The sequence below is a fragment of the Barbatula barbatula genome (assembly GCF_947034865.1).
Source record: "Barbatula barbatula genome assembly, chromosome: 15".
Lineage (NCBI taxonomy): Eukaryota > Metazoa > Chordata > Actinopteri > Cypriniformes > Nemacheilidae > Barbatula > Barbatula barbatula.
Genome location: NC_136778.1, coordinates 11,909,114 through 11,932,355, shown reverse-complemented (window position 1 = coordinate 11,932,355; position 23,242 = coordinate 11,909,114). Strand labels below are relative to the sequence as shown.

Here is a 23,242-nt window from a genome sequence, read left to right as displayed (position 1 = left end):
TTTTGGCACGTAGCAGACCCTTTTATCCAAGGCAAAAGAGTGAGGAAAACAATAAAGCAGTTAATAATAGGAGGCAGTAATACAAGAAGTGCTATAACAAGTAACCAGGCTCAACCATCTTAGACAATACATGTTGAGAGAGAGAGAGAGAGAGAGGGGGGGGGGTTAGAGTTTCTTTTTTATTATTTTCAAAGAAGAGCAATAAGCATGTCCTTAAATTTGCTCAAATTGATGTCATGATGATAAAGTAAACATCATTTGCATACAGTATTCCCAGTTACTAAAGTCTGTCCTGTCCAGATCCTCCCATTCTTAAATAAACATTTAAATATTTTGAATTCATTTATAGTGAAACTAAGATACCAACTTTTAAAATTTCTTAAACCCAATTTCTTTTTACAGAATTAAGAAAATGCTAAATATAAGATCTGCTTTTAGTGCAGATGTTAGCCATCCCAAAAAATGTATGCTTGGTGTGGTTAAAATACACAGTTTCATAGGCCAGCATTTAAAAGCATTGTGACTTGTTGACATGCAATATCTCTCCTTTCAACCTATTCAGCTGACACAACAAGGTCATGTGACGTGACTGCTTTGCATTGAGAAGGCACCGGGCAACCGTGTGACTGCCTCAGGGATCACTGCTAAATCCTTAACAGTAAAATTCATTATACTGTATGAAGAAAGAATTAATTACTTCTAATGTGAAAGACTGAGCAGCTGCGGCAATAAAGCCTCTTTTACGGTATGTGCCTGCGGAAACATTTGGTAAGTTGAACAGAATTTACAGTAAATGACTTCCCGGTTATTTTCATACAGGTGTAATGTGTTCTTGGTAAGAAGACACATGAACTAAAACAAGGAATCATTCTTACACAAGCACAGGTCAAATGTTTATCTAGACACACTGGAGACTTTCGACAGACATCAGAAATTGTTTGCTGACTCAAACTGGTCGATGTACTCGAAGCAAAACTAAATAAGGCGGCTTAAAGCCCATGTCTATCAGCAAGTAAATTCCCAAAATAAACTTTTATCAGATACTGTACAGAAAATGTGCAGTTTCTTTTTTACAGGAAATTGGAAAAAACAAATATTTCTAAGTATGCCCCTTCCCCTAATACCCCTCCCATTAGCAAGTAGCAAATAAAGGTTCATTGGTTTTGACAAAACAAAAGTCCACTTAAAATTACATGTTCTGCTCAAACATGCTCTTTCAGAGAAAAATATTTTTTTGTAGAGCGTACATACACTTCAACCATGTACCTTGTTGTTAAACATCTTAGGCAAACTGGAAAGAATGTATACATTGTAAATGAATGAGTCAGCCATGCTGACATACTTAGAAAACTCAGAAAACATACAGGAAGAAGGCGAAAAACATTTTACAATGACAGATATTATATACTCCCAGACAACGTCTCTCAACAACGACACCCTGAGAGGGAAGCAAACACATTGCAGCATTCAGACTTACTATTAAAAACAACTTACGCTACGAATAATATTACAATGTCATTATCGAACATAACATTTGTTGTTAACAAGGCTCATTTTCTCATCGAGATTCACAGCCTTTTACATGTGGTTTATACAAAAGAGGTTTGCTGTTGATCGCCTCTTGAAACCCGCTGGTGTTTTCACACCGATACAGTAACTGCATTAATCTTCCATCTGAGCTCACCTCTGCCCCTGCCGGGAGCCTAATCTCCCCGTGGGCCTGTCCTGACAGGTCACATTCCACACATAGCCAGCCGAGCTTCTCACAACCCCACTGCCATCTCTCACCGCGCACCCTCTTGTCACTCTTCCTGTGTCCCCAGGGTACCAATGGTAATTGGGTTCAAGTCTATGTTTGAATCGGCTTCACATTTTTTTTCACTCCTCTGCTTCTGTAAAGATTTCCAAAACAAAGAGTCCTTAATGCGAACACTACATTTTGATTTGCCTTTTTGAGGGGGGATTTCTTATTGTATGTCATCAGCGTTAAATGCGAGTTGGTGCCAGTACCAGTAAGAAATAATGTTTCATCTGGCCAAGAAACATCCATTTAGCTACAGTATGTCGATGTCTGAATGGAATGTTAAACCTTTGATGATCAATCACACTTGTGGTTTTACGTGACATTTAGGGACGACAGTGGATTGTGACGGCTCGGAAAACTTGCTACAGTATTGCCATATCTTGTTTACTTGGGTGATTCCCGCGAAATCTTGGTTTTGATATGTCAAAAATGTTTTTCTTAAAAGCATTTCCTGTTGATTTATTAATAAACAAAGTATGACGTTTAAAACTAACACAATTAAGAATTTAGTTTTACAAAAAAGGCCTTAAAAATTCTCATTACTGTAACCATTAAAATGTCAAAGCCATAGCATGCTCTTCTAAAAGAATTAAAGCATTTTTGATGCTATCATAATCATACATATCACGAATTGAAGAAGTATTTTTGTCATTCAAGAACAACTAAGAACATCCAACTGTTTCAGAATGTTTTATTTGACTCATTACAACATGTAATGCACTCAGACAAATCGGGACGTGTTATGGTTTTGAGAATTAATGCAGAAAATATACATCAATTTGTTACCAAAATTGTAATCATGCTTTGTGCATAGTAGAGAACACATTAATGTTTTTGTTATAATCTTTTTTTGTGTTATTGAATTATATGTTTTATATGTTGAAACTAGTAACTTTGTATTAGCACCTATCGTACTATTTGCTCTTTTATGACATATCCCTTATTGCTTCCTGAATTCTTTGTAAGTCGCTTTGTATAAAAGCGTCTGCTAAATGACATGCCATGATGTTCCAGTGGTTTCATGAGAATGACCCGCCAGCATCTGTCTGCCACTAACAAAATTCTAGCATGTTTTCAAATTTTTATAACACTCGCCACTTCTTATGTCAAAATATATATATATTTTTCTAGATATAGCTTTTTCTTTTAATGCTTACAGTTTTAATGTCGATGCGGACCACGAAATCCCTGCCACAGGAAGAGTAATGGAGATGACACGACTGAAAACATTCCCATTTCCTAATACTGACCTTATGTGGCCAAGTCCACTTTTACGTTTGTGTCGCGACTTTAACATTGTTTTGTAGCACTATTTGAGGTAGTGTATCAGTAGATCAGTTCTTTGTTTACACAATAAAGCAGCTAGTTTGCATCAATTAGCTTACATGGATAATATGGGAGCCTACTTTTTCTATATTGCAGCGATTAATGGCTAAAATGTGGTGTATCCTTGCAGGATCGCCACTCGACTGGGCGGTCGAACACAGCGGTCGAATATCAAAGCATAAAGGGATACTTCACCCAAAAGTCATTTACTCGCCTTCGAGTTGTTCCAAATGTGTATACATTTCTTTGTTCAGATGAACACAGAGAAAGATATTTGGAATAATGCTTATAACCAAACAGATTTTGCCCAACATTGACTACCATAGTAGGTAAAAAACAAGGGTAGTCAAAAGTGCCCTAGAACTGTTTGCCGTCCTACATTGTTCAGAATGTCAACTTTTGTGTTCAACAGAACAAATAAAATGATAAAATATTGGGAGTCAATCGGTATTGAAATTTGTTTGATTGTAAGCATTCTTCCAAATATCTTTCTCTGTGTTCACCAGAACAAAGAAATGTATACACATTCGGAAAAACTCGAAGGCGAGTAAATGAAGACAGAATATTCATTTTTGGGTGAAGTATCACTTTAAATCTTGCTTGCATGATATAGAATTTATTTGAATTTGAAGTTTACGATTTACTTCATTTTAGCCACATGCGTCTGCATCTGTTCTGCTCTTTCCATAATGCGCAACCTATATCTTTATGCATTTCGACTAGTGACCTATTTTACAGTCGCACACACGGAGTCATTCTAAACCAACTATAGTAACACAACACCTGCAGACAATGGGTGGAGAAGATGTAGTGTGTTTAGCGTTTAATGTGTTGTTGGTTTGGAGATTATGTCTCAAAACTCATCCAGTCAGTCCGGTCACCAAAGGGAAAGAGCAACGTTGAGGGAAGTGGAAAGACAGGAATGAGTCATTTGTCAGGACATAGTGTGTATGACTTAATCCAATGTGACAGACCGGACTCTCTCACTCTCTCTCTGTTCTCACCTCTTACTCAGCAAAAATTCAGAGGGCACTTAATCTAATAACTTTCCTGGACTGATGTACAATTTAGACAAGGAGACAAGATATCCTGCACATAGGATGTATAACAGGAAGCAGTCACAGCTGTGCTTTACCGTAAATAAATCACCTTATACCAAACTTCATATACAAGGCAACTATATAAAGAAAAAAGAATCTTCTCTGAAACAGAAGCACTATCATATTGCACTGTTGAATACTGCTGAATATCCAACCCAAAGCTTGTCATCTAACAGTACAGGGAGGGATTATGAAAAACATTAACTGCATTAAAGGCTATTATGACTGATCCACAATGATCCATGGGTTGATCCAAAATCAGCACGGTTAGTCGGCAAGGCATGCATTTGCAACTCGTTTTCTTGACTTGGTTTCTGTATTAGAATTATAAGACATCTTGAGTCATAACATTTATCTCAACACACTACAACTGAAGACACACTTAGCAAGATTGTTGAGCCGTTGGTCAAAGTTGACTACCACATGACAGACATGAAGGTTCAACAGAGCTGCAAACACAATTCACAGTTCTCCTGTTAAGTTAAATCTTACTTGTGAATATTAACTACAACTAGCCAGACTGCCAAAATACTTAGAAGAGTTATTGCAGGTGAACTTCGAGCGGGCAAGGTTTATATTTGGTTGCCTGGACACTGTACGTGATTGTTTCCAATGCGAAATGGACAGAACGCTTTCTGAGGCCCTATGAACTTGACCAGTGTGCACAATACTAACCTGTTTTATGATAGCAAACATGCCATTTTCTGAAGTGTTACTAGTCAACACAGTTCGATATGAAATGCGCTATACTGTGCCAGAAGCTGGATCGTGATATGTAAACAGGGTTCATTAGATAGAGTGTGTCGCCCCATCATGTCATTCAAAACTTGTATGTGGAACACAAAATAAGTTCTTTTGAGAAATGTTTTGGTGGTCAATACACTGGAAGTCAATAGGGGTCAATGTGTTAGGTTATTCTTGAAAAATAAAATTGTGTTCTGCACAACAAAGAAAGTCATACAGGTTAAGAATGAGGCAATTTTGAGTGAAATGTCCCTTTAAGAATTGTTCCTCGGTGCAGCGCTGATTTCAAATCCCAAACATTTCACACACCGATAAGTCTCTAATGCTGGTCTTAAATCAACATTTAGGACAGGAGAACTGGGGAACCACTCCTATGCTCCCCCCAGCACGAGGACCCTCGAGCCAGTCTGGAAAGTGAGATATAGTCTCGGCCTTCAAAAGAAGTGTTGAGTAACACTGCATATATGAGAAAAGTCCTTCATTAATCATGAGGGTGGTGGTTTGGCTATGGCTAACAGCTACGTCTCCCCCTCACGCTCTAATGAACTGGATATGGATGGTCGAGAGAGCTCCGCAGCACGAGCCAGGCGGTGATTCCTCCGATCCAGCCCCGATGTGAACCTGAAGCTGGGGCTCAGATTGCAAACTCCATTCCTTTCAGGGGTAATTTAGAAGGAAAAACAGGAGGAGAAGATGAAGAGGCTTGAATAGGTTCTCCCCCTCGCAGACAGCCTGTCAAACATGTTCAGCAGACAATGAGACCACCCTGCCCCCCTTGACACTTGCACAAACTGCATACACAAGCACACACACACACACACACAAACACATATAGCATGAGCATTCCAATCCACACCGACACACCCTGTGAGGGGCCACACAAAACTGGGTTTAGGGGAACGGTCAGTGATAATGTTTAAAAGACATTTAACCTTTTCGCTTTTTCAGGATCATTACACTATACACCTTTTTCTGTCGATTCCTCCGACCCTAACCTAACTCTAACCCTTGTGCAGAGTGCATCCCATTTAATGCAATTACTGGCATTGTCTGAAATGACAACAGATGCTGTAGCACGAGCGTACATATACATTTTTCCATCAGTGTGAAAAGAAATAGGATATTCCATTGTGCGACAATAGTGATAGTACACAGTAGGGTCCAACAGTAGAATCTAGCATCAGCGAATACAGACATTAAAGAGATAGTTCACTAAAAAATGAAAATTCAGTCATCATTTACTCAGACCTGTATCACATTTTCTTCTGCAGAACACAAAAGAAGATATCTTAAGGAATGTTTGAACCGAACCACATCGACTTGCATTGGTTTTTGTGTCCATACAATAGAAGTCAATAGGTCCCGCCGTGGTTCGGTTACCAACATTCCTCCAAATATCTTATTTTTAAGAAGAAAAGAACGTCAAATATGTTTAAAAAGACAAGAGGGCGAGCAAATAATGAAAGAATTATCATTTGAACGATTCGTTTAATCTCAGCAGTGGCTGTGTATACGAAGATATTTGGAAGATTTGGTGGGTCAATGCAACCCACATTTAGAAGCTCAAGAAAGCAGGCATGTTTGCAGAAGGTAGTCTGAACTTGCCTCAGTAAGGTCTATGTATGGGCCACGCCTGTGTGTGCATTGGCCTGGGGGCCATGACAGCTGCGTGGGTCATAGAGAACCGATAGGAGATTAGTGAAGAGATGCTGGTGAACCCTGAGACCCTGAAATGACAGGAAATGACACCTGACTCAGATGTTTAGGTGCTCACTGGCTCCATTGTCCACCGCAGATTGCTAATTTGATCCTGTACTTCCCTTAAGGCGAGAGACATTCTAACAGAACATGTCAATACTGAAGTATTGAAGACTCAAGACCACTGCTGTGTCCAGCAGTAAATCCTTCCATTATATTTTCGTGCACACGAAGCATAAATGTAACAGTCAATCTATCCCAGAATTTAGATTTTTGCATTGATTGTAGAGTAATATGTGACATTTGGATCGAACCGACACGTACGCGTCGAGGAGCTACTACCATCCATCCCTCCCTTCTGTTGCCATGGCAACCAGCACGTGCAACGCCGGCCGGCATTAAACCCCTCTTTTTGCGATAATCCAAGAACAGCCAGGCAAAATTGGAAAAACATTCTGGATGACATCTGCCTAAAGCCGACTCCTCAAATGACCCACTGAATTGAGAGCTTTGTCAGGTCAATTCAAATCATGGAGAGGATAAAGCACCAATGGTGAAACTCCAAGGGTGAGCCACACCCTCTTATTAAAACCAACCAATTGAATATTTTAATGAGAATTGAGCCTATGAGTTAATGGGTCGAATGAATCTTCCCAAAACAACCCAAATATTAACAGTAGCACTAATGAACACAGACGATAACACCTGCCAGTTATACAGCCGAGATGTGGTTATTTAAAAGCAATTCCTTAAAAAATGCAAATGACCATTTTTACAGCGCAACAGGACACTTGGGACAGGTTAAAAACTGCTGCATTGCATGCATAACTGCCTCGGTATTAACCCAGATACATCTGAACGTGAACAGATGTGACAACAGAATTTAGCTTAACACCAAAAGACCATAACTAACCTCAAAATGACACAGTGAGACATGATCACTTATACAAGAGTAAAGAGATTGAAAAATGCAACCCAAGAACTTTGCTTTTCATCCCCTCCCATGTCACGCCTGAGGAAGAATGCACCCAAACACACAGTAGCTAAGTTACATAGAAAACAAGCCAGTCAATGAAGTAAAGACAGCTTCATTTATGACAGCTCCGATAAGGACAAACTAGCAATAAAGGGGGCTTTCTACTTTCAACGTGATCTCCATTATTCTTCTGTCCTACCCCTTCATGAAAATGAATGCCTGCAAGCCCTTTAAGATCTTTCCTACGCACGCGCGCGCTCTTATGGAGAGTTAATGCATCATTTGCACTAAGCGAGCAGAGCTACATGATGGCACTTGATCAAATGCGAAAAGGAAGGGGTTATGCAACGCTGAACCCGATGGCAGACACGATAGTCCACGTCCACACCGCACACCTGCCCTCACAAGCCCATCTGCCCTTACGGAGGGACGAACACGTACCAGATACATTCATTCCGAATGCTCGTTTAAAACATAACACGTTCAACGCGGTGCGTGTTAACTTACCCTTTTGTGCACGCGAGTAAAGTCCGTTTAACGTTCATTTACATCCCTGACGAGGAAACAATACCGGTCTCCGAACGGAACGACACGCGCACGGGATCTTCTCTAAACGGCTCGCGAAGCATGTAAATTCAAGGATGTCACTTCAGCAATCCGAGTCATTCCGGACACGAGAGCGTCAGTCCAAGAGCGTTTCCATAATCGTCACGCTTGAAATCCTAAAACAAGTGACGAATATAAACGGTCCGATCGACCGGCGAACATACAAGCAACGTCGCCCTGCTGTTCAACAGCCCATTTCACACAAATAACCCTCTGCCCCCGTCTCTCTCCCTTTCTATCTCTCTTTTTTGCGCTCTCTCTCTTGTCTGTTTGACGACGCAGTCACGGATGATCCTACGGATACACCACGCCTCCTTTCAACACTCAAATCTCTCATAGGACGCGAGCTTGCTGAAGACTCCGCCCACTCTGAACTTCGCCCCACCCCAAGTCCTTGCGTTCTGCTGCGGCAGTGTGTTTGTGGAAGGGCTGTGAAATAGAAAGAGACACCTTAATGTATTTTCAGTTTAGAGCAAACATATACATTCTCTTTAAAGGACCACAATTCACTTTTATGAGGAGTTGAATATAAATGGCAGAATGAGAATGACCCCTCCCCTAATACCACCTGCCAGGGCTGGACTGGGAAGAGAAATCAGCCCTGGATTTTTTGGCCCACATGGGCCCTACACCATTTCTGTTGACGGGGGTTTGCTGCGCATGGTTAATTCTGTCGACGGGGGTGGTTATGCGGGGAAAGCCTAAGTGGCTTTCGTGTTGCGTACGCTCGCATTTATAATTTACCAAAAGCATCCGTTACCGGCCCCAAACGATAGCGGCCCACCGGGAAAATGCCCGGTACGCCGGATGGCCAGTCCGCCCCTGCCACCAAGTTGCAAGTACTTCATGGTTTCCCTGCGACTATTATGGCTGTTTGAAGAGGAAAGAAGTGCTTCGGTGTGCCTTCCTCAACATGTTTCCAAGGAAATCTTCAATTTAATGCAAAACGCAGAGCTCAAGCTGCAAGGTATTATGATGAAATAGAGTACCTTGACTTTATTCTTCAAACAATAACCATTTAGACATGTAACGAATGCTTCCACTTTACAGCTTATTGCTAAAAGCTTGCAGAAGATTTTCCTCAAGCAGCAGAAAATTGGATTCATGGCTCCAATAGCAAATTGAGGAAAATCTAATGGTAGGGGGGTATAATGTCTATTGTTGGTGTTTGGCAGCTGCAGAGAGACTAACTCTGGAAGGCAAGAAACAAAACAATGAAGCCACCCTCCCGTGGAGCTTGTGGAAAGCTTGTCTGGAAGAAGCCTCTCCATCAGTGAAGAAAGTGTGATGCAGCTGAGCTCCGTCAATTGATAACAGACTTGTTTTAGTATTTTTCTTAAATCCGACCCCACAAAAAGGGCAACTTGTACTTGATGTTTTTGCAGGTGTGGTCGTGCCTCCAGCCTCACCCTACACCCTCCCTCCGCCACTGTCTCACTGAAGACATACTTTATGCGACCAGCGTTGTTGACTACATTGACATCAATGACCACAGAAAATATCATCATGATTACCTCAACAGCTGGATTGCAGTCTCGTATAAAGATAGTGATGATGAGATCATTGTGCCTCATAAAAGATGATTAGAAACAACCAGGATCTCTGGAGTCTGCTCAAGCCACAGGACTACCACCAGGACTGCATGAAGGATAATCACGAACCTTTAAAGGAATAGTTGAACCAAAAATGATTATTTATTAAATCATGTATTTACCTTCAAGTCATTTCAAACCTGCATGACTCACAAAAGAAGATATTTCGAGAAATGTCTTTTGCGTACAGTCAATAGGGTCAAATGTCGTTTGGTTATCAATGTTCTTCAAAATGTCTTATTCTGTGTTCTGTAGAATATAGAAAGCCATACAGGTTTGTCTCAAAATAAAAAACCATGATGAGTTAATAATGACAAATTCTTTTCACTATTTTGTCACAATGCACGGACAACAGAAATGACATAAAAAGTGCCGAAACTGCCTCTTTTGACAGGTAGGCAAGCTAAGAATAGGCACATGCGTCACGGTTAATTTAATGTTGCCGAAGGGCTCATTCATCCTATGACGAAGAAATCGCTGGCAAACTTTGAGGCATGTTCTGCCAAATGCATCGTTTTGAGACACGCCGTCAAAGAGGGAACAAGATCTAAATCTCCTCTCTCATAGATAGATATCTCCTGAACACCCTGAACGCCGACAGGACAATGCCATGTCTGGACTGCAGCTGTGCAGACACAGAGAACTCATTTAGTTTCTCTTTTATGGGGTTGTTTCCGCCTGCAAGTGAAGTGAATTAAAGTTATCTGATGGAGCTGTGTGCAAACGTTTTTTAGCTCTATTTGGTTATCCCTTGGGAGCTTCGAGTGTAACAATTCATAAAGTGATAAATACATTTTATTAAATTTAATGTTGTGTTTACAAGATTCATTTTTTTTATTTTAATGCAACATAATCTCACAGGAATTTGTAACGTACGAGGTGGCTATTTCGTGTGAATGCCTACAATCTTATTCGTACGTTTTAGTACGATTTGCTTTCACGCCAGTGACAGTCAGGTTTAGGGGTGTGGTTAGAGGAGGGGCTTTACTATTACTTTTTCTAACAATCATACGTTTTGCTAAATTCACATTGTATAAATTAAAACAAATTAGCCACGTTGTAAAAGTGTCACCAATTCATATGAGATCAGGTTGGTTGGGGCAGTGGGATGCTTTTACAGGAATAAAACCAGTTGTTTTACACGCGACTTGTTATTTGTATTTGTATTTCAAAAATATGTAAAAGTTTTATTTTACAGACAATAAGTCTGTAAAATAAACAGTAAAATTACAGTTTTTTACAGTAAGTATAATATACGGCCTGGAACTAATTCACTTACATGTATGGTCAGTACCACTCATGTATTCCATGGCAGTAAAGAAAAATATAACTTATCTTTTTTGATAAACTATATATTTAAGGTATCCTTAGACATTATTATAAATAACATTAACTCATTTACAAATACATATTTTTACTTCCACTCAATGCAGACTTAAATACAATTTAGAGAAAAGCTCTATGTGCACATTGCTGGTCCAGCCTGCCAATTACCCTCACACACAAAAGCCACATCTTCAGATGTATGACAAATTTAAGATGTGCGATTTCCACAGAAACCACATTCCCTGCTTTTGGAGCCCTTCATATCACAAATTAAATATTTGGAGAAGGGCTCTTCCCACCCTCACTAAATAACAGTGGCATCATCAGATGTGCATCTCACAGACCATTCACAGTCCTGTAATCTTCTGTTCTCTGGCACGTCTCACTCACCAGAACCGTGGAAAGGTTTCTTAACTTGAGCCCCCACATACTTTATGTCAGGAGTGGGAGAAGAACTTAAACGGGAACCGTACTTTCATCCCTCAAACTTGTTTGACTAAAGTGTATCGGGTTTCTTCCTCCATCCATAAAATTTTGATTTGACTCACAGTGGAGAGATGCCTTCTGCACATATGCCATTGTGTTAAAATAGAAAAGTGAGTGATTAGATTAAGACATACAATCATGACAAATTAAGTAAGAAGGGTTGGGCGTCTGAGAAAAAAAGGAGGTGTACATAAACCACACTGCAGTGTAATGTGCCACACAATATGGCCAAAGACAAATATAACTGAGATCGCACAACCCTGATGTTTTTCTACACTTGGACACTTGTGGAAGTTCACAATCACCTCAACCTCTCTTCCCTTCTGGTTCCAGCAGCTTGGTTTACAAGACGACCGGCATTTACTGTAGGGTGCATTTTCCATTGCACATTCCAAAGCCATGATGTTGACCCAAGCTTGTGTCTGCTATCTGGAGAGCTCTCATAGCATTATCATCATTACCCCCGAGAATCAGTCAAGGTCTAAGTTTAGAACAGTTCTGGGTTAATGATGAACTTTTAGAAGACCTTACATTCAAATGCAGCTAAATTAGGGAATGTTTGGGGTCTGTACTGCAGCTGTTGGAAAAGCCAGGACCACGCTTACGCCAGATTACAGGAATTCGAAGGTTAACAACTCCGCTTTAACTTGTTGATCCCAGATGTGGTGTCCTTTTTGACGGCAGAACACTTACCGCACTGATCTCACGCACCCTGTGAGATCTCTTTCCCACACGGCGTGCTGGGAACGGCCTGTTAACAGCTGGGTAACGCTGCGTTATCCATGCGCAATGACTCTGCCTACGCTTTGAGCCGATAAAAGGCAGCACCGATGAGGGGATCATAGGCATGATCACATTACGAAAACCTATCCATGTGAAACATCAATATCGGTTTTACCCACAGTGGTGTGCATTTTTCATAAAGCCTGAAATATCCAAGACGAGGGCTCTGTGAACCCGTTTTTGCTTTTCAGAGAGGCCGCTAATGGCAGTTCTGGATCACTCGGTGCCCTAGGTGAAATAATTCATGACATGGAAGAGAACGGCTTTGACACGTGGCTTAAAAATATGAGGGGGGCACATTTGAATGGGTGGATGCTTTTGTTAGTCATGGTAGGCTAGATACTGTGTATCAGCACTCACGTTTCCCATCTCAAAGCAGACCCGCATGTTTCTGATTGTGCATTGTTATGAGTGCCAAGAGACACAGTAGAGCTAAAGAATAACCACCACGTGATGCTTGGGAGAAAGGGAACAAATCTAGACACACTGGCACTGCTCACTCACTGCTAAATCTGGTTATCCTCTTACACATTACGTGTAAACCTGCCAGGCAGCACATGGTTAGGTCAAAACACACGTGAATTAAATAAGCTCCACACCTTTGAATGTATACAAATTAGATCACCCAGTAACAGGTGGGGTGGTAAAGCTAGGTGAGGCAAGTGAGCAACCCAGAGCACCGCCCACTAGGTGGGTAAGTGAATTAACCTAATGACTTCAAAGCCCAAAACAGGTTTGGCAATGGTGGTTTTGAAAGTGCATTCAAAGTTTAGTGAGATAACATTTTCAAATATCACAAAAGTAAAAGCCACATGCTAAAGTATTGCAATATTTTGAATAAAAGACATCTGTATCAGTCTGTCGATCTATAGGTTTTGGTATATTTCTTCCTGCACTCACGCAGGTAAAGCAACTCACACAAGACCTCCTGTGGACTGAACTTGGCTAAAGAGCAAAGCACAGCAGGAGGGAATCAACCTATGTCATTTTAACATGCCTGAACAAGACGGTCTGTTTGTATGTTTTGAGAAACAGTACATTTTGTTGTCTTATAGGTATGCATCTTAAAACACAAATCAAAGCAGGTCATGTTCTAACACACATAATCCCTGTATGCTGAAGGTGAACCAGACCTGCTACACAAAGCCAGGTAGACAAATCAAGACCTTTAGTTGAGTCCTATTCAGATTCACAGGGTAGAACAAACTGAAGCGTGTTACTCTTTCTGACAGTGAGTAACAGTGAGTAAGACGATGATAATTGTAGCACCTTCCATAAAATAAGGTTTGCTTGTATCCGATAAGCGCTGACATCTGAGATCATTTTTGAGAAACTTTAATGGAGTAGTTAAACTTTGTCATCGCTTGCTGTTGATCTGACCAAAAAAAAGTGCTAAGTGAGTCGTGATTACACATGTTTTTCCATTACTTTAACTCATAAAAATAATTGAACTAATTTCAACTTTACGAAATGCAACTGGATTTGAAGTTTATAAAATAATAAAAGTTTATTACGAAAAAATGGTCAAAAAGTGTGTCCGAGCTGTAACTGATGAAGTTTAAGGGTCCCATGTGTACTTTTTTGGAGGATCTATTGACAAAAATGCAATATAACATACATAACTATGTGTTCAGAGGTGTATATAGATCTTAGATTATGAAGCGTTTTGGTTTATTACCTTAGAATGAGCTGTTCCTATCTACATACACCACGGGTCCCCTTGCAAGGAATTCTCCATGTTGTTTCTACAGTAGCCCTAAATGGACAAACTGGTCTACAGAGCACATTTAGTCATTACGTTATCTCCTTCAGCAAAGAAGAGGAAACGTGACTATATCTTAGTCCTGTGTCAGCCACCGTCCTGTTTCGAAAGGGAGGGGTGGAGTGGGGATCCTTTGGCTGCAATTTGCAACCTCACCGCTAGATGTTGCTAAATTTCATACACTGGACCTATGTCTAAATATTTAGGTACTGATTTGTATTAATTTGGCACTAATATGCACTCTTTATGTGCAAAAGTGTACTCCTCAGTGACAGCTTCAATACATTTTAACCTTTTTTCTGACAGTGTGCATTTTGCAGACACTTTAATCCTAGCAATTTGTAGTGCATTAAAACAAAGTATACATACTGTCACTTGGTGTGCTCTATATTAAACCCATGACCTTGGCATTGTTAACACAATGCTCAGGAAGTTGATCTACAGAAACATTAGCATTATGATGTAGCTGTATTTAAAGAAACACAGTAGCCTATAGGCAACGTTCTTCTACTGTCTGCTGACAGCAGTGCTGTTTAGAGATTAAGGTAAATAGGTCATTGCTTGTCATTGGGGTTGGTCCCCAAAGCCCTAAACACACAAGTGCATCACAAGACTTCACTAATGTTAATTTATTTAGAAAAGGACAAACCATTGTAGGAGGAAGCAGATTAATCGAAAGCAGGATTTGGCAAAAACATTGAGCAGACCCTGAAAAACATACAAACGTGGAAACACGAAGCAGTCTGTTAATGCACAAATATGCTGAAGAGCTCGTCCTTCAAAGTCCTAGTCCTAAAAACTTGCATCGCAGATGCTTGAAGTAAAACCTCAAAAAATGCCCTTATTTTGAAGAACTAGAACAGCCGTTGCTGACACTCCAGGGGACAACGGCAATGAATTCTACTCAGCCCAGATTCTAGGTCAGAAGCAACCCAGTTCTGCATCTGTGTTAGAAGTTAAGAAAAAGGCACACAACTTTTGTGTAGATGTAGGCATGAAGACGTTGAGTCAGGGCCATGTGTACACACAATGGAAGTCAATAGGGGCCAACATGCTTCAAAATATATTTTTGGAGAATGTCCAGACCTAAAATTGAACATAGAAGAGTCACATCAGCTTGTTAGACGGACTTAACTGAAACCACGTTTAGGCTTTACGAGGGAGACTTCACAAAGCTTAAGAGAACATCCTTTTCAAGTAGACTTAAGATTGGAAACATTGCTTACTTTTTCCACTTCGCCATAAAAAATTCTTTGAGTTAAAGAGACTTAATGACAATTTATGAGCCCTCTTTTGACCCTGCTAAGTTTCTATCTCTAAAAAGTCCCCCTTGTCTGCCTCGGGGATCTCTTGCTATTTAGACTTTACTCCATAAGCACTCCAGAATGTGGGAAAACATTATTATTATTATTTCTGTATTATCATCATTAACTGTTCAATACACCTGGGGACATAACCATCAATCAAGTTAAGAACTATAATGTATATTTCACAAAGCTTTTAAAAGCTTATTGGATACACAGAATGCTTCTGCATGGTACAATCTAGCACTGAATGAGACGGTAGATATTGCCTGTAAAGTTTTTATTTTCCACTGGATTTCCCCCAGTTGTGCTCTTGTTTCCCACCCACTTTCAGCACACCTGGAGATTCAGCTCATCTTTGGATCCAAATTAAGTCACATCATGGAAAAAGAGCTGACAGCGCAGAAACCAAAGAACATGTTCAAACAGCAGCATGTTAAAATGAGAAATGAATGCCTGTTTGACTGACCAAAAATCTTTTATAGATAGGATGATGATCTAAAAGCACGATTTAAAAGAATAGTTTCTAAAAAGTGTTATTTTTCACTCACCCTCGTTTTGTTTGAAGCCTCTACACAATTGTACTGTTTTCTACAGTTTTTCAAATACGGTAAAAATCGATCAAATTCCAGAAAATTACTGCAAATTTTCAATTATTTTGTAAATTTTTTACGTTTGTTACTAGTTTTTATACTGGATTTTTTACAGTGATAACTTTCCTTTTTGAAACACAAAGCCAGATATTTTAAATCAGTGGAAGAAAGTCTTTAAGTAATTTTACTTCAAGTTGCATTGCTGGAATAATATATATTTTTTGGCTTTAATATTTCTAATTTGAATTGAGTGGTTTTATAAAAACATGAAGGTACCGAAAGCTCATTGTGAATAAATCCCGACTGAAGGAGTTGCAAACACAATTTCCAAAAACTTTTATGGTGCTTTCTTGTCTTTTCTTGGAGCTTTCAGTGATTCTGACTTTGCTTCAGCTCTGACACAAGAAATGAACATGTGTGGCAAACATGGTCTCCGCAGTGCAAATCCTTGCTGTTTTTCATCTACACTGCAAGGAAAAGCGCATAGCTGAACAAACGACAAAACGCAATGTTCTTACCTCACGTAATAATCTGAAGGAGCTGATTAGCAAAGGAATGTGAGTAACTTTACAACTCAGGTGTCGCCAGCAGGCTGTCTGCGTAAATCATACCTGTGTAGAAAAACATGTACTCGTCCTCTGACCCAATTCTCATCCCCTTCTCTTCTCAAATTTAGAGCCCCATCGGCCACACTTCACCTCCTTCCAGAGCCACGAGGGGGATGATGCTTCATTTTTTTGGCCGTTGGTTTTGTTTTATCTGACCATCCCCAGGAGCGTAGGAAGCAACATTTCTATCTGCATCACTACAGTTAGATTGTGACACTCAGATTACACTGTGCAGAGAAAACACATTGCCACTAAAACCACAGGCCTAAACATAGACCGCGCTGGACACCCCTCTATGAAATCACCCTATGGGAACACTTCTTTAGAGAGGTCAACAGCAGGAAACTGTCAAATAAGGAAATCTGCTTGCCGTAAACGGTTGAATTTATCCGACTGAAGAAGTTGGAAAAGAAAATACAAGGTTGTACAGTTGAAACACCCTGTTTCACAAGACAAAAAGTATATGGCAGCAATTTTAAAAGTGCACCAATTTCTTGGGAATGTGAGGCACTTGGTTTAATGTTACTAAAATATTTAGTTTACCAGAAAGACACAGAATTCTGAGATTTGCTTAGTCGTTTTAAGGACATGAAATAGCATTTCAATGTGTAAGACCACCAGATGCCTTAGAACTCCATAAGATAATTTAGCATAATGACATGAAACAATAAAACTGAATCCATAAAGAATGCATTTGGGTGAAGTCTGTTTCCTAACGGAATTTGTGTTTTAGGGCATCATAACACTTTTAGACCGCAGAAGGAAGACCCCTCTTTCATTTTGAGGTTTCAGCAAGTGTTAATAAAACAACAACCCTCCAGATGCAAGCTTCTCAATGGGAGCAAAGTCGTGGAATGCACCAGCAACCCTCAATGAATCAGTTCGCTGAAAAAAACCAGAGCAATTCAAAAAAGTCTGAGGATGACCTGCTCCTTGACCCTGGAGGAATAAAGAAGGTCAAGGGGCCTCCAAGAGGAGAAAGACCTCATGGCTTTGAGGAATGACCATAGTACCTCCAAGTGTTGTACGGCAAATATTGGCATGACTTTCTGCAGCCGAACATAAAAGAAGATATTTTGAAGAACATTGGGAACCAAGTAACATAGGACCCCATTGACTTCCATTATATAGACACAAAGCCACTAAGACATTTCTCAGAATATCTTCTTTTGTGTTCTGCAGAAGCAACAGTCAGACACAGGACATATGGCATGAATAAATGATGACAAAAAACTTGGGGGTGAATTATCCCTTAACGGTAGAAGCTACTGAAAATCTAAAATCTATAAAAGGAAAACCAGGAGTCTGAGATAGAATATGAAAATAAGTCAACAACTCTGAAGCAATTACAGTCACACTTCAACACACATAATCTTTTCTGAGCCGAGATGAAGGACGACTTGAGGGTACGACCAGAATCAGGATTATATTGGTAAGTATGTGGCGTTACGGCAGTAAGCTCTAATATTACAAGCATACAACTTGTATTCTTTATTCATTTTAGCGAGGCTGAAAACAGCTACAGACAAAAGACCTCGATCCAGAGTACTGAAGGTGTGTGGATGCTGTACGATTGGTACAGAATGCAGCGAACAGTAGTGGCCTGGTGACATGCAGGGCCTCTGGCAATGAATGATGCAAAGTGAAGCCATTGTCCAATCTAAGTGAACCACACCACTCAGAGAATAGGACATTCAAACAGTCACACAGGCCCATTGTTATGACCAAGTTGAGCAGGACAATATCTCACAAGGTCTGGCAGGGTGTCTAGTCTGGAAAGGCTCAGTTTATTGCCAAGCCTTATTATAAAACTCCTCATCCAGTTCTGTAAGCAGTCAAGCACTGACTTACTGTGAAAATAAACAAAGCTTAAATTATGTGCAATAAATTTCATCTTAAGGCTTAGTTTGACTGGATATACTTTTGAACAAAGGACTTTGTTTTTCTTCCCATAAACACCTGGTACAATAGTTATATATTTTTAAGATTTTTAGCTATAAAGAATCCTCTGAAGATTAGATTCCTTGCTTTTCTCATAAAAATATTTCATTTTTGGCCCGTCGCCATGGTAACAAGCATAGAGATGGAGAAAAGAGGCCTAAGAAGGTGTCTGAACTTTTGTTTATTAAAGATTGAAACAGTGCTTAAAGTTTAAATGAGTCATTACATGTCAACTAAATGAACGTCTTGCAGGCTAGATCTCGGTATAGATGTGCTCTAACACCGGGAGATAAATACACAAAGATGGCATTTTAAAAATGCAAAACTCATCAGATTTTCCCATTCTAACAATCCACCGCTAGAGGAAAAGACTTGGACACGTGAACTTGGTTTGCCCTAGTGACAACTAGCCCCGGTCTCTCTAGTCAAACGTTTTCGAACACTTGAATGAAATGTTTTGCATTGTCTTAAAGGTTTTCATCTGAAGGCGTATGCTTAAATGTCTGAAATTAGTTGTACAGAAAAAAATATAATTGTGCAAATATAATTTAAGTATAAGTATTAAGTATAATCTTTCATTATACACATATATGTTTGTAGCAAAGATCCATAAAGATCTTTGCTACACTTATCTACTGCACTGTAACCTTATAAACTGCATTAACTCATCTTCTGGACTGCAACCTATTATCTGCATTAACCCGTATACTGCACCGTAACTTTAATAACTGCATTAACTCATCCACTGCACTGTAACTTCAACAACTGCATTAACTCACCTATTGCATTGCAACTTTAATAGCCAATGTCAATAATTTATGCACACTTAAGTCACTTGCACTATTTTTGTCTAAATTATTATCTGTTCATATCCACATGTACATGTTCATAGTATATAGCCATCTGTATATATTGTTCATAGTATATACCTACTGTCATATTTTCATAGAACATTCCTACTGCAAAATATTTTATAGTCCATGCCCACTGTATTATATTCTCCCACACTGTATTCTGTATTTATTCTAACTATATATCCTGCACTTGCTAACTGCACTTCTGGTTAGACCTATTTCGTTACACTGTACTTGTATATGTGTAATGACAATAAAGCTGAATCTAATCTAATGTAATCTAAAAAGGAAGGAAGGAGGCGGAAACCGGCAAACATAAAACAATATTTTATTTAAAAAGGAAACAATAAAACAAACTTAAAATGCCACACAAGCATAATAAAACAAACTCCAGGCCTGGTCCTCTCTCTATACTTTTGAGCGGTAGTGAAAATGTTTGGCATAACTGATCTCAATAATGCAGACTAGTGTTATGTGCCGTGCTGGTGTGGGATAATCCCAGCTGTCCCGTCACCAGCCTTTCACCAGCGGAAACAATTACGACTCCCAACGGAGTCTCGCCTTTCTCTTCATTAACAAACATGAGCTGTGGAGGGGAAGAAGAAATGATCTGACTGGCTGGCGTAACCCTATACTGAATTAATTAACCAAACACCACACACACACACACTTTGCATCCATGAAACCCTCACCTGCACACAGGCACGTGGCTTTACAAAAGGGGTGGTTTGTTGACGGGTAATTCAGACAAAAGAGAACACATGGCGTATGCCACACATTTACACCCACCCACGAATTCATCCATAAACATAGACAGAACACTGCTTGAACATGTCTTTGTTTATTGTTACTTGAGGTTTGCGCACAAAAAGAAAGTCAGACCTTTCACCCGTGTGGTTAGTAGGAACGCACTGATACACAAATTAAATGATGCACTGGAACACACTCTTTCTTACAAAGAGACGGTTTTAGAGGCAACAACATAAACAAACGTTGTGTGGCCCAAACTTAACTTCTGGAAGACCTCCGCAAAGAATCAAGAAATGCACAGTTTTCATTTAATTAAATACAATATATATTATATATTCATTAATATACAATAAAATATGAATTAGGGATGCACCGATACCATTTTTTTAAAGACCAAGTACAAGTACCGAGTTTTCTGGTACTCGCCGATACTGATGCCTGTGCCGATGCCTGTACCTTTTCACAACACAGTGAGACCAATTCAAATAGAATAACGTCTCAATTACAAACAACTCTTAATGAGTTGACATTAAACAACATTATGAAAAAGAAACAATTTGTCAGTTCTGTCAGATATGTCACATGAGGTATCGGTCTTTTGTATCGGTGCATTTTTACGAGTACATGAGCTTAGTATCGGGCTCCATAACAATACTTAATGTAATTCAATTGAAAATAAATTGTCATAACCATACACAGATCGAAAGTTAACTTTGGGCAAGACACGTGCATCCAATGAAGCTGCCTATAAACAACTCAGTATCAGAGGAAGTAAGTGAAAATGATGCTGCTCATAAATGAATTAAAAATGAACTAAAACCATAAAAACTTGACTGTCTTTTTTGTCTACTACCATACATAACAAAATTCAAAACAATTTTAATTGAAGTTTAATTGTGTATTTTTGTAACACGACAATGGTAGCCACGGTAAACCATGACGCAACAAACTGTGTGTTTAAAAATCACGCTTCAAAGCAATCGATTCATTAAGACGTTGAGGCTCTGTGAAGCAGTGTGTCAAATCCGCCCATCACGTTGCACTTTGCACATTTAGAAAACAAGTTCTCAAATAGTAAGTGAAGGCATTTATGGATGCAGACAGATTATACAGCAAACTCCCTATAGCAGCAGAGTTCTGGAACGTATACCCAAATGAAAATTAGCTGAATGTTTGGTATCACAGTTTTATTATATTCATGCTTTTGTAACTGTGGTCAAATTATGGTTTTGCAAGGATGGCTTCAAGATCAATTTCAGAACTACGAGGATGTGTTTCCTGTTTTAATGGAAATATCCTACAGTTCTAATTCCAACTTTGACATGCACATATGCATTAACATATAAACTCTACAATATGTAACCTAAATGCATTCAATTCGGTTTTTATGTTGGAGTGTCCAAACTGTGCAAAACACACACACGCACATGAACGCAACAAATAAATAGTTATTATAGCATTCAACACCCCTTGTAAGCACTAGATTTTAAAAGAAAAAAGTTAACATTTATAGCTCTCACAAGAAAACAGGCATTTTCTGTGGATTTTATAATATTCAATTCTCACATCAGATTATAAAACTACCCTAAAAACAAATCTTCCATTATTAGCTTTTATATACAGTATATCACAAACTCATACTAACCTTACCCACTCCTGTCGCTGGATTTGTGACATTCTGCAACTTTAAGGATTAAAACTTACTTATCATAGACAATATGACATAATGTCCACTGGAAAAAGAAAATACACTCCTTTATCTGTCTTCAACTGTGGAATACACAGTTGTACTTTCTAGTTATATTTATTTAAAAAAATCAAAGGCACGATCTAAATAACACAGCAGTGCTCTTTCTTCTACTGTACCTGCAGACTATTTTAGGTTTTTCCATGCAATTATAGTATGCAAACTGACATCACGTTTTCCTCGCATTGCTAAAGCAACAAAGTGTAAGATGCCAAGGAAGGCATAATAATGCACATGACCATTTTCAACACCTGGTTATAAAGATAATGATGTTGTTTCTACAAACATTGTCTCTGCGTGAATACTTGAAACCTCTGATCTCATCAGACGTTGTCTGAAGTGATCTTGACAAATAGCACTTTAAAATTCTGTCATCATTTACTCACCCTCAGATAGTTCCAAACCTGTATAATATATGTTCTGCTGAACACAATAAAAGAATGTCTCATCCCCCATGTTCTGCCATTCTGTAGGGAGAATAAATATTGAAGTCAGGGGGTGATGAGATCTGTTTTGTTTCTGACATTCTTCCAAATATTTTCCTTTGTGTTTAGCAGAAGAAAGAAATGTATACAGGTTTGGAGCAAACTGAGGGTGAGTATATGGTGACAGAATAAAAATTTTTGAGTGAACCGTCCCTTTAAGTAAACGGAAAGAAACTTCATCAATTCTCTTACAATGGCATTACACGACTGGTTCTCAGCTTATACATCAAATGACCCAACACAGTTCCTGTAACTTTTCATAAAAAAAGAAAGTAAAGAAAAATTGCTAAGACAAAAAAATTGAACTTATTTTTAAATGCTTGGGCTGAGTTATATGTAAAATGTTAAGCATGAGATGGGCTGAATAAAAAATGCATCTCCTGAATTCTGACGGTTTCGTTCCATTAGCAGCCAATAGTTCACAACACAAAACAATAGAAACCATGTTTGTCATTATCAAGTGATCTTAACTCCTGTTCGTGACCTATTAAGAAAGACACGTAATGCATTTTTGTTGGGAACCCCTGTGTCTAGTCTTCATAACTAGGAACGTGGTGAGAACCAAACCTTAGCAGATATCAGAGGAAAATAAGCTCTTTTCATCATGACTTATTTAATTATATTGCCTGGCTGTTTCTTAGCAATAAGATCATCTTATTTTATCAGTGCTTCACTTACTTCTGTTCTGTCTCTTCTTTAACCATATTGAATTAAAGCGCAAAGGTTATCATCTGAAGCTTCATTCTGAAATTAGCAG

At 39.1% G+C, this 23,242-nt stretch overlaps 1 protein-coding gene across 2 annotated transcripts in view; it reads right to left on the bottom strand.

The window, feature by feature from the left end:
* The window catches only part of daam1b (dishevelled associated activator of morphogenesis 1b), a 48,794-nt gene extending 40,224 nt beyond the window's left edge, over window positions 1–8,570 (bottom strand). For both annotated transcript variants that reach the window (XM_079474474.1, XM_079474475.1), the window contains exon 1: window positions 8,156–8,570. The gene's annotated coding sequence lies outside the window, so the exon portion shown is untranslated. The remainder of the gene's footprint in view (window positions 1–8,155) is intronic.
* Window positions 8,571–23,242: the final 14,672 nt, after the last annotated feature.